We start from the raw sequence: 12,258 nt of genomic DNA on the forward strand, positions 1-12,258 counted from the left end.
TATACTTCCCATGCTCAAATTAGAAGTCTTTTCATCTCATGTTCAGCAGCATTTCCTTAGTAAATACAGAATAACCAAAGACATTCGTTACATTTGCTAAGCTAAAAGTTCTGTGTGCAGGTTTTTGAATGCCTTTCTTTCATTTACCACCTTCTTTTCTCATGTGTCTATCTTAATTTCTTTCCTTAGTTCTATTCCTTTTTCTTGTATAGTTTATTTTATTGTCATTTATTATACTACCCTTTAGCCAGAATAATGGGCTTATTCTCTTTGCTTTAATTTGGGATCAATGCAGACACCTACATTTTAGATCTGCCTTTCTTTTTCTTATATAACACATTTTGTGGCTGGTTTTATGTAACTCTGCATGTTGAACTGTTTCACGATTTATACTTTTTTGGCTAGTTTATATTTATGCAACAAATGTCATAAGCTTGTTGGTTTTTTTAATATGACACTTTCTTGTTGTTGCTGTATGGTTACAAGTGGCAGTGTTAATTCTTTGTTGACCTCTGTGGTTCAAATGCAACAGCTGTAAGCAGGTTGGTATTTCCATCCCAGGTGATTGAAATCCAACACAAGCAGCAGCTTGAAAAACTGCTGTATTATCATCTCTCTATTTAGCTAAGTTGTTGACTACCACAGAAACCATCAGCAATCACAGAACATTGCAGAATTTGAGCTCAGGAACTCTGAATACTAAATGACAAATGTAGCCATTCAGTGCAGCATATCAGAATCATATTACCATTGGCTACCATCAGATTTTCCTCTTGGGTGTATAAAGCTTGGTTAGGTGATCCAAATTGTCCATGCTTGATTTGCTTTGATTATGATATGAACTAATACCAGGTTTGCTGTCTTCTGAAATAGCTTTGCTGTCTTCAAAGCAACATGATGATGCTACAGCTTTTCCTTTCTTTGGTGCTTAGCTTACTAGCATTATGGTCTGGTGGAAACAGAACACAGATGCTTTCTTTGCACATGGATGATTTGGTAATAACTCCATTGGAACCTCATGTCAGTTTTTCCAGATCACATCAGCAATTGTACCATCAGCAAAAGTTCTTCTGCCAGGTTCCTCTGCAGAAAAAATGCCACTGTGACATTTTAACCTTTCCTTTCTGTAGGTTTCCAGTCATCTGAAATCAGAGATAGTACTGTCTCTCTTTTTTTTTTGACCTCTCCTTCATGTTGTCATGAATGCATTTCTTGGTCAGGCATCATGACTTGCAAAACCACAATACCAATATATTTGTACTCTGTATCTCTGTCCTTTCTTAGCAATACTGGTACAATTACCTGGCAAAGATTTCCTGACATACTTTCACAAAAACATCTATACACCCTTCTGAATACAGCCAACTTTCATTTTCTTGCCTATGTTTTGATGTTATCTTTTTTACAGAGCAGCTAAACCACAGCAAAATCTGAAAGTGCTGCTTAAGATACTGTGATACAAAATATGAAGATGACCATGGCTATCCCATTAATTCCCTCTGCTATCTCCAATTGAAAAAATAGTAATCCAATAAATACATTTTTTCATATGTGCCCACTGATCGCACCATGTAGGACCAGCTCTGCTCTGGATGGACAGTATTTATTCTTTTGTTCTGTCTTATGTATCAGTTCATAATGTTCCTTGTTGAATGTAAATGAAGTTAGTGTATTTGTAACATCTTTTTTGCTCCTTCTTAAAACACATCTTAGTTGGTTGATTGCATAGATCCTTTCCTAAGTATTGTATCTAACTGCCACATGCTGTTATGTATCGTGCAAATACCTCTGTAAAGAAGCTAGCTGGTCAAGCTAGTTAACTTATTTCCATGGATGGTGGATCATTCCAGAAGAATGTTATTGCCACTGTTGGGATCTTCCAGTTCAGGAAAACTGATAACATTTTCTTTGGTGGTGGTTGTTGCTGTGTGTGAAGGGATAAGAACAGCAGCTTATGGGAGAAAGATGTGTCACAGTTGTTGTGTGCCACAGGGGTCTGATCTGTCTGCAGGGTCTAGTCAGTGAGGCAGAGAATTTGTAAAGGCCAGCGAGTTGGGGCTGTTGAGCAGCAGCTCACTGACCACCAGCAGGGACCTCTCCTGCAGGTGGCCTGGCACCTTGCTCTCATTCCTGTCCTAGGGATCAAGTAGACATTTTCACTTTCTAGAGGCTATAAATTGGTATCAAAGACTACCATGCTCCCTGGTGAGAACAAATGACAAGGTTCCCTGTCAATACTTACAGAAGTTCAATACGCTGACCTATATAACTCAGGGTCCTCACAGGCTCTGCTGTGTTAAAGTGGGCCACACTCCATGGGGAAAAATCTGAGCCATTATGTTACAAAGTGTAATTGCTGTATAAATATATGTGTTTAATGTTCCATCAGTGCTATCTTTGAGGTGCTGTAAAGAAAGCTATTGCAAATACTGCTGACTTGTAATAGCTGACTTGTAATAAAATGGCTTTTCTTCTCAGAGGAAGCATAAAGAACTAGACAAGTAAGGGTTAAACAGCATAAATACAATTTTATTTCTTCTTTCAAGTTACCCATCTATTTGATTTCTCTCATGTTATCCTTTCACTTCCTTCCATGTTTATTTATATCTAGCTTAGAAGCCAGAACTTCTGTGTTCTGGGCATTGCGGAAAGACAGAACAAAGGAAGAGCCTCTGTGACAGAGGCTTTGCTTTTTTTCATCTCTTTATTGTAGCCTATTATGGAAAGGCTGAATTCTGACAACTGAAGACAAATTGTGTGTGCACCTGGAAATTAAATGGGAACTTGGGTTCCCCCAACCCCCTCTTTCAGCCCTCACCAAAATGATTGCTTTAACTTTGGCTGTAAAGAGAACAAACTTTCTTGGCATTTTTCAAATTCAATTATGCAAGACATTTCATTCTCATGTTTGCTTTTAGAAGGAAATAATTAGCAAGCATTTCTGTTTTCCACATGGATCTTAGTATTCTGCAAAGAAGATGACATTATACCTGGGTAAACAGCAAAGTGATTATCAAAACAAAGTCAAATAAAACAAAGAAGACTTTCCCTTTCTTTCACAAACTCCTAGTACTCTGCAACATTTCATGTGTAACTGAATCTTTTCTTCTCAGATTAATTTCTGTTATTCTCCACGTGGCTAAATATAGACTAATCGAAGTAGTTTCAAGACTAGTAATTTATTTATGATAATTTTATTGGCCTTAATTCCCTTGTGATTGCATTGGGTTTAATTTGTACTACAGCAGCCTGCATGTAGAAAAATACGTTTAATGATTTTTCATTATGGAGCTTTATTTTACAGCATGCTTTGTTCTTTAGTATTTGGCAACAACTGTTCCTCCCTTTCCTAAGGTCAAAATGATTTGAGCTTCAACTAGGTATTTAGAGAGATCTGATAAAGAAATTTCATCTCTGTGGGTACTGGCCAGTGATGAACAGAACCCTAGGTTTCAATAGAGACTAATCTTAACTCAGGAGAGAAAATTCAGGAGGGGAAAAGCAATCTGCTCTTCAGTGGCAGATCACTGACAATTTACTTCCACTAGCCACCTCTCTCTTCCTGCCTAAACTGTCAGAGTGCCATGGAAGAAAAAGCTCTTTGTGCCTGTGTGCAGAGACTGTCATCACCATTATGAATGGTATTTTACATAGGGCTAGTAAAGATCAGCAATTACTTCATCCTTCCTGCCTCTTCTTTGTGATGGTTTCTCTTCGTGCTGCAACCAGCTGAGGTTCAGCTCATAGGACATCTGCTTCCCCACTGCACAAGTGCCTCTGATAGGTTGCTTCATACACAGACTCCTTCATTCTAGTCATCTTCCCAAATCTGTGCTGGGGAAGAGCTTTCCCTTCTCTCCCAGCACCCTGGGACCAAGATTTGAAACTGTTTTTGACTTAGACCCCTACTTCAGGCTAAGGGGCAGCCACAGTTGCTGACCGTGGCTGCTTCAAACCCAAGGAGGCTCTGTTGGGAAGAGCAAGAAGGTGGGTGGGAGAAGAGGATGGATGGATTTTGGGAGGGCAGAAGGGACAGAAAAGGATGGGTGCGGTAAGGAGCATTGTGAATGGCAAGACAGGGTGTGAAAGCTGGATTGTAACTGAAGTGTGAAAGAATTTGAAAACCTGTTATTTCATTTTTTCCTGGATTGACAGGAAAACAGAATATTTCTTAGAATGGGAAATTCCAAAATAAACTTGAACTTTTGAAAGTTTATAGACTGGGTGCTACACTGCCTTCCTGAGTGGGACCAGCACTGGTGGGTTCAGCAATGAAAACTGAAATTCAGCTCTTTATCTCATTTGGCTCAGATTTGGGCTGAAACCACATCCTCTGTCAGTCACTGTAGTCTTGTGACTCAAATGATAGGTTTAACAGTTTAATTGGAGGGGATGATGTGGTGTGTAAATGTAGCTCTAGCTCAGCAAAGGTGCCTACAGGGAAAGGTGAGCTCTGGAAAAGAGCAAACTACTGCTACCATGAGGTATTGTGGCAGCTCCAGAAAATAGAGTAGTGGTGGATCCAGCCTGCAATGGAGGGGTATGATTTGGTTTAAAAAGACAATGCTGTTTTGTTTCAGATCAAGGGGTCTCCAAAATAAATCTTCCTTTCATCCTGAAAAAGAAAACATGAAACATTGACATAATAGAGATTTTCCTGTATAAAGCATCTGGGTTAAACAAGATGCTTTGATTTCCATTGAATATGCTTGTCACAGTAAAATTCCCAGTCTCTGCTAGTCAGTGAGTCAGACAAGCGAGATGAATAGGGGTGAGTCAGGGATTTTATGACAAAGCAGTGAGTAAAGATTGATGTGATGAAGGAATCTCTGGTGTGGGCGAAATGAGTGTGAAATGACTTTGCTTAGACCAAGTTTGTTGTGAGAAGTGTGTCTGAATGACACCAGAAATAGCTTTTTATATAGGAAAAGACAGTCCTTATGCACAGCCAGTGAGGATTACAACTGCTCACATTTTAAATAGCTCCATCCCTATTTCTTTTAAACAGGATGAGTTTTAAGTTAAGGAGCTTCACTGGATAGAACAGCTGGATCTCTGGTTTAGATAGAACAGAAGCCTGTGTCTAGTTTCTGCTTTCATTGGCTTTGAATAATTTCATTTGTGGTTTTGTTTGTGTTTTTTAAATAACAAATAACCAGTATTTTTAGGGTGTTAGCTGATAGAGACTCTTTCAGACGTTTAAAAAATTACTTACCATGTTCTGTTTACTAGAAACAGGGGGTATTAAACAACTCGATTTATGAATTTAATAAGAATCATACAAATTGGAAAGCAGCATATTATAAAGCCAAAGTATAGGAATTCCTTTAATTGCACCTTCGGGTGCAATTCTTGCAGATTAGAATTGTAGCATCTTAGCATCACAGTCAGGTTGTTTACCTACAGGAATCAGGGTGGAAATGGAGATTTCACTGCTGCTTCTCCATGTTTTTCTGCTATTACAGTGAATGTTTTCTGTGCTATTGTTCTCTTTCCTTTGCCTTTCATCTCTTTGGGCTCTGCCTATATTGTATCCAGTCTATGATATTTATCTCATTTCCTTTTTAATAATTTTAGCAATTGTCCCTCTAAATATTCTTCTTGTTATTTTAATTTCTTTGGAATTGTTTAATGTTGGTGTCCATGCTCTTCACTGGTTGTTTCCAAGGAGATATTTTGTTTGTCTCCTATATTTTTTTCTGAATCTTTATGAATATTCTTCTTTTTAAAGTTTCAGCAACTTAGTAATTTTGGGTAGTTTTTTTGTTGGTTGGTTGGTGGGGTTTTTTTCTGTGGTTTGAAATTCACATTTATAAAGTACAATGACTACCTCTCTGGAGCAATGGTAAATATAGCGCACAATATAGAAGAGGTGTGAGGACATCTTAAATATACTAATAACCACTATTTTTTTTCATTAGAGAACAATTTTGAAACAAACTTCAGTGTGTAGTGTTTTAAATATAGAGGGGGTCTGAGACCAGCAAAAGATGCAACAACTTGTGTCTGTTTTGTACATGCTAAACACATGAGAAGATTGTGGTGACACTTTTTGGTCTAAACTAAGTTTTTACTGTCTGTTCAAAAATGTACAAACCCTAGTTGCAGCTTATGTGCTTCTGTGTTAGTGTACTCTGAGATAGAAGACTGAGGACATACCTGTACTGCTATAAACGGCTCTGCACACGCTAACTCCAAAGCCAGAGGAGCTGGGGATAACTGTGTCTCCCACTCAGAAACAGAGTAACTTTTTCGTTTAGGCACAGTGCCTAGGGCAACAATCAATTGCAGTTGAATCTGAACTGGTATGTCCAGCTTTGGCCTGTGCCATTTGAGGTTACTGGCATCAGCAGTGCTAATTGAAAGGTCTTCATACTGTACCCTGCTGCATGGTGTAGATGTAAGAAAGGTGTGTGAAGGTGCCTCAAAACTGAGCCTGGGGTTCAGCAACTCAGTCTCTGCTACAAAGCTTTGTATTTCCTCACTTGCCATTTCTCAGTCCTGGTATCTCCAGCACCTGCAGTTGCCAGCTAAATCAGTTACATGTTATTTCCTAAGGCGATATTGACTCCATGACTAAAGGAAGAGGCTGAGACCTAGAAGTGGAATTTTCACTTCCAGTCAGCAGGTGATAAACTGAAGGACCATTAGTTCTTAATATATACATATTTTTTAATTTACTTCATTGTTTTGAGCAAAGCACTGAGCTCTCTATCGTAAAGTTTTGGTCTGTAACTCTTAGAAGACTAATAACCTGCTTCCTGAGGCTTTGGGTATTCTTTTTGAGGAAAGTATGACTATTTTATGTTGTATCGTACAGTCTTATAAGTTCTTACTGTTTATTGCAGCAACAGCAGGTCTCATGATATTTCATATTCCTTTTTCTCTTAACGTTCCAGCTCTTGCAGACACATGACTGTATAAAAATTTCAGCTTTAACTGAAATATATTTCTAGCTGTTGTGGTTGTAAAGAAAGAAAACCTTGATGAAGTCATTCCCTGAAGACTAGAACTAAATCTGTGACAGAAATGAAGAGGACCAAGCTATGTTACTATTTAAACTGAATAGTATCTGTCAATGTGAGGCTTGGCAGCATTACGTAAGTGAACAGCAAGGTGGGTACTTGAGTAAATGTTGAGTATATGCAGCCAGATTGATAATTAGAGAATTGCCAACCATTTGTCTTCGACTCAGAGGGGACATTTCTTGACCAGAGAGTGTAACTGAACAAAGTTCCAGGCAAGGGAAGCAAACATTAAAGATGCTTTGTTTCTTCTACTCTGAGTCTCCCTTTAGCTTATTGCATCAGAGGCATTAGGTGCAATTTTTCTCCTCATTTTTATTGCAATCTCTCACTCTTACTAGTAATTAGAAATTAATAGCCTTAGATTACTTTCAGTGTTTAAAATTTTTTATATGCAGGAGCCGTTAGTTTAAAACTGCATTTCTGTAAACTAGTTGACCTTGGTAACCTCACAAATAAGAAAAGACCATGTACCTCTATTGTGGGTGTCAAACAACTAGCTATAGTAATGTTGGTTTCATGGTATTGCTACTTTCTGCTTTTCTTTTTTTCCCAACCTTTTGTCTAGACTAGATCTCACATGTTTCAGGTGACAACTCATAAAAATGCCTCTACCTGTTCCACACTTTTCTGTCCATTAATGTTTTCATCATGAGCCCTGCATACTGTCAACATTACTATGATGAAAAAGGCAAATAATACTCTTATATTTGTGATTTAAAAAAATCTCTTACATATATCCTTAGAAAAAAAGAGGAATGTAAGTGCTTTTGCAACATTGCTTTTTAAGCATTTTAAATTAAAAGCACAAATCCCTGTGTGGAATAAGTTGAACGTGTACCCATTGAAATCAATGGAGCTACACAGATTTAAAGCAATTTGATATCTAGCCCTCTATTGGAAATGCTAGATTAAGTTGGAAAGATATGTACTTGAGATCAGTTCATTTCAAACCACGCCTTTCACTTAGGAATCTATAACGAGCCTAAAAATTCTGAAATATTCCCCAAAACGTGATTTGCACAAAGGGAGGGAAAAAAAAAATTAAATCTGCTTTATATCTTTCAACTGCTTTTACCTGGGAAGATAGACTTGGAGTAGTTTTCAAAATGACTGAAGCAAATCTGACAATTTATCATAATTGAAAGTGTCTTAGGAAAATGTCTTAGAGGCTCAATTTCCCTCTGAGAAAGGGAGTATCACTGTTGTCACTGACCTGTGGCTGTAAAAGACACACTATCAAGACTTCTTAATTACAACATTAAATGCCAAATATATGAGATACCACAGACATTTTATTGGATGTGGGAACTAATCAACTTGCTACTGAAGTAATTCAATTCTGTGCAGGTTTATTATTCAGGCACTTTAAAGCTCAGGGAATGACAGCTGATATATATGAGGGGAAACTGAGAGAGACAGCAATAGTTCCTTTTAATTGTATTTATTGTATTGGATAAAAGTGATATACAGCTTTCTTTTTTGGTCTTGAAATGATTTATCTCATGCTTAATTACCATTTAAGTATCAATGACCAGAATATAAAAATAACAGCCATACTGAAAATCACAGTTGTCTTCAGACAACTTCAGCTCTGCAGGCACCAAGTGAGTGGGCTGCAAGGCAAAGATTCCCCCACTAGCTTTAAGCTAGCCGGTTTTGGCACCTACAGCCTTTCAGAACTCAGGCTAATCTGCCTTGCTGAGCAAGGATGCTCCTGAAGTGAGGCGTGTCCCCTCAGTGCCATCATAGGCAGAAACTGCCCAGGTTGTGCCCCAGCTGGAGATGCCTCCTCCAGGCTGGGCTCTCAAGGCAGGAGCTGAGCAGCACATGGTCAGCTCACTGTGCTTTGGAAAATGTGAGTGCATGTTTTTAACTCCTTGAACGTGAAGAAACTTCTTTAGCCAAATTAACACTTGACTTGATCGGTGCCATGTGCTGACTGAGCCAGCGAGCCTGGCAAGGTGGAGTCCCCTTGTCAGCTGAAACTGTGTTTTCCACAGTCTTTCTGGTGAAGCACGTGGGATTGCATCAATTAAAGAGCAAAAAAACCTACTGAATTATATTCCTCAGCAAGTACTAAGATAACCTGTCAGTGGACGACAGATAGCTGTTTCAGTAGGACAGCATTCTTGATGGTAGATTTTTCTTTCACAGAAACGCATTGCATGGCATGTGTGAGAAGCTGTTCAACTCAGTGAAAATGGAAAGCTGCTCATGCTCTTGAATAATGAACTACATGGGGACTGTACTGAGTTTTTACAGATGGCGCATGACCTTCAAATGGGAATATTATGGCTTTAAAATGCACTAAACAAGACAAATTGATGCTTCCTCAGTTCTCATGGACTGAATGGTTACGACTTGAATTCATTAAAACATATTTTATTTGTACTTTAAGTTTGAAAGCAAGATATGCCCTTGGCTGAGGAACAAAATTTAGCAGGAGAATATGCATCTACTTAGCCTCTAAGCTGGAATCTTATGCAAAATTTGTTTTGTGAGCTTTCCTTTTGAATTTGAAATGCAGACTTCATCTCTGTTTACCCTAAGTTCAGTCATTCGTGAACATATTGGTACAAGTATTAAAGCTATTGTAACAGAGTCATTTTGGGATCTTTTTTACTTGAAAATACCCTACTGTTGTTTGTCTAGCATGGTAGTAGTGTGACTGAGGTAGTGTTGTTGTTTTGTATGCAGCAGAGTCCAGAGATACCAAGAAAATCAAAGTTTTGGTTGGTTTTTTTTTCTTAGTGTGGTTGCTTAGCTCTATTCAGATAAAGTGTCCATTTGTTTGCTGCCCAAAGGCTTTCTGAAACAAAAGTTTATAATATTTGTAGATGTATTTTCACTGTGTTCAAACCGGTTTGAACCTTAACACCTCTGTGGAAGAGCATTTACACTCTTTCCTGTGTTTACAGTGGGTTACCAATTCATTCCTTGTCTTAGTACCTAGAGCCTTACCTGTAAATCGGGTAGGAGTTAGGAAAAAAGAAAAATGCATTTAAAGTGGCACAAAAACCTTGTGACAGTTAAAAGTCATATGCTTATGCAGATTAGCAGTGTTAGAGAAAAACTACAGAATTAGCAAATTGTTTTTAAACTTCTTTTTACAGGTTGTTTAATGAGAAGAACTAAGGAGGAAATGCTAGCATAATTAGATAAGCATTTTACTTGTAGTTAACAGTGATAAACACAAAGATACCAGCTAAATTTTGAGTTGGAATTTTAGGCAGCGTGCTAGCAAGGGGAAGTGTGCCCACAGGGATATTTCTGTTACTCATTCCTAATGGAGCTTTACTTAGATAAAGCAATGGATGTCATCTTCATATAGTGCCTTCTGGCCAGAACTAGCAATAAAAACACACAATAGATTTAATGCAGCTTGGCTGTCCTCTGACCAGCAAGTTATTCTGCCAGTTGGCTATAGGCAGGGGCAAAGATTACACTAAGCTTCTGCAACCTTGCTCTTAAGTCTTTTATTACTGTACTGTTATGCAGTGGGCCTAAGTTGGGGGGCAGATGACCAACTGAACCTGTGAAAATGCATAACAGGATAATAATGTTGAAACCACAAACACTACCAGAAACATGAACAGTCTTGCACAGAATTAAAAGTGTATTTGTAAACACATTTTTTGTATTGATGATTTAATATATTAATCTTAAGGATATGATTATCTACTCCCCAAGGTTTTTCTGTTTGACAGTGTCACAATTAAATAGGCAAGGACATTGCTGGTAGGCTGGTGATAATCATACAGAAATCCTATTCTAATCAAGCAGAAGGTTCACTATAGCAGTTTAGTGTGCAAGACAGATTCTTTTTAAAAGTGAAACTTCATTACATGACATCCAGCTGTGGCTTTCAGTACCCATTGCATATTGCTGGTACATATGAAATAGTTCCCTTTTGCTGGAATGAAGCTGAAGGGAGCATGAAGTGTTTCAGTGCTAATAGGAAGAGAAAGTACCACACTATGGTGTAAGCTGCACCATGACCAAGACCTCCACTCAGGAGGTGTGCTTTCCAAACAGTTATGCAAGTATACTATTCTGGAAATGCATACAACCTTTTTTTTCATCAAGAGATCTGATAAAGATCAGGAAGATGATGAGTTCTGAGCACCACTCTCAGACTTTTAACCAATGCAGAGATGTTAGTAGCATGGATCAGTATTGCTGTAGCTGTGTGTGGGTGAAGTAGATTACTGGAGAATTTAATCTTTAGAGAAATACAGCAATAAATTATTTAGATTCCAACCATCAACATCTAATAGGTAAATTACAATTTAATTTGAATGAAGAAGACACATCGGGTATACTCGTTCAAGGAGTGCAGTCAAAAACCCCTTTCTTAGACCAGAATCAGAACAAGCATGCAGATTTCTGCTTAATACAGTGTTAGTTTCCTTTTAAATGGAAATTATTTCTGATTTATGCTGGTATGTCTTGAACAGGTTTGTGCCCATTTGCTTACATGGTTTACAACATGTGTATCTCTCCTCTGGGCCAAATGTTGTGCTCCCTGTAAAACAAAGGTTATGGCACTAATGCAAGTTTACTTCCTTTAGGCCAAATTCTACCCACAGTTTTTTGAATGCAAATCACTGGCATTACACATGGGTAACTGAAAGCTGAATTTACCCTTGAGTGCTCAGTTCAGTTAAAATTATTTTGCAGCTTCCCTGCTGATGGCTAAGAAAGCATCCAACCCCAATGGTATAGCTGCCTTTTATTCAGTATTCTCTTCACAAATCTAATGTAAGGGTTGCTTATAAATATACGTGCTTTATTTTAAAATTGCTATTGAAATTCACTGCTTTACATAGTACAGGTATAGTGAAAGCAATATCTGAAAGCTCTTAATTAACCATTCCTGATGTTAAGAGAATGCAAAGCAGGCTAAATTTTCAGATATTGTATCCAAGATATTACATCCAAATAGTTTTCAGTGATTCTTCGCATAATTGTGACTGGTTTATGGTAGAGCTGTACTAGATAACATTCCTGATGATCATCACTGCCAATGCATCATCTTGTGTTTCAGATCCAGTCCTGCTTTGTTCTGAGCACAAATAATTCAACTCCCCACTGTAAATCCTTTCTAATTAGGTTATTTTTGTTTTTTTAATCTCTTACTCTGAGAGCAAATTAATGATTTTGAACTGAGACATGTATAATCTGCAATGATTTAGTTTATCTGGCTTTTAAAGACCATTTGTTTTGTTTT

Source organism: Psittacula echo, assembly GCF_963264785.1.
Source record: "Psittacula echo genome assembly, chromosome: 3".
NCBI lineage: Eukaryota > Metazoa > Chordata > Aves > Psittaciformes > Psittacidae > Psittacula > Psittacula echo.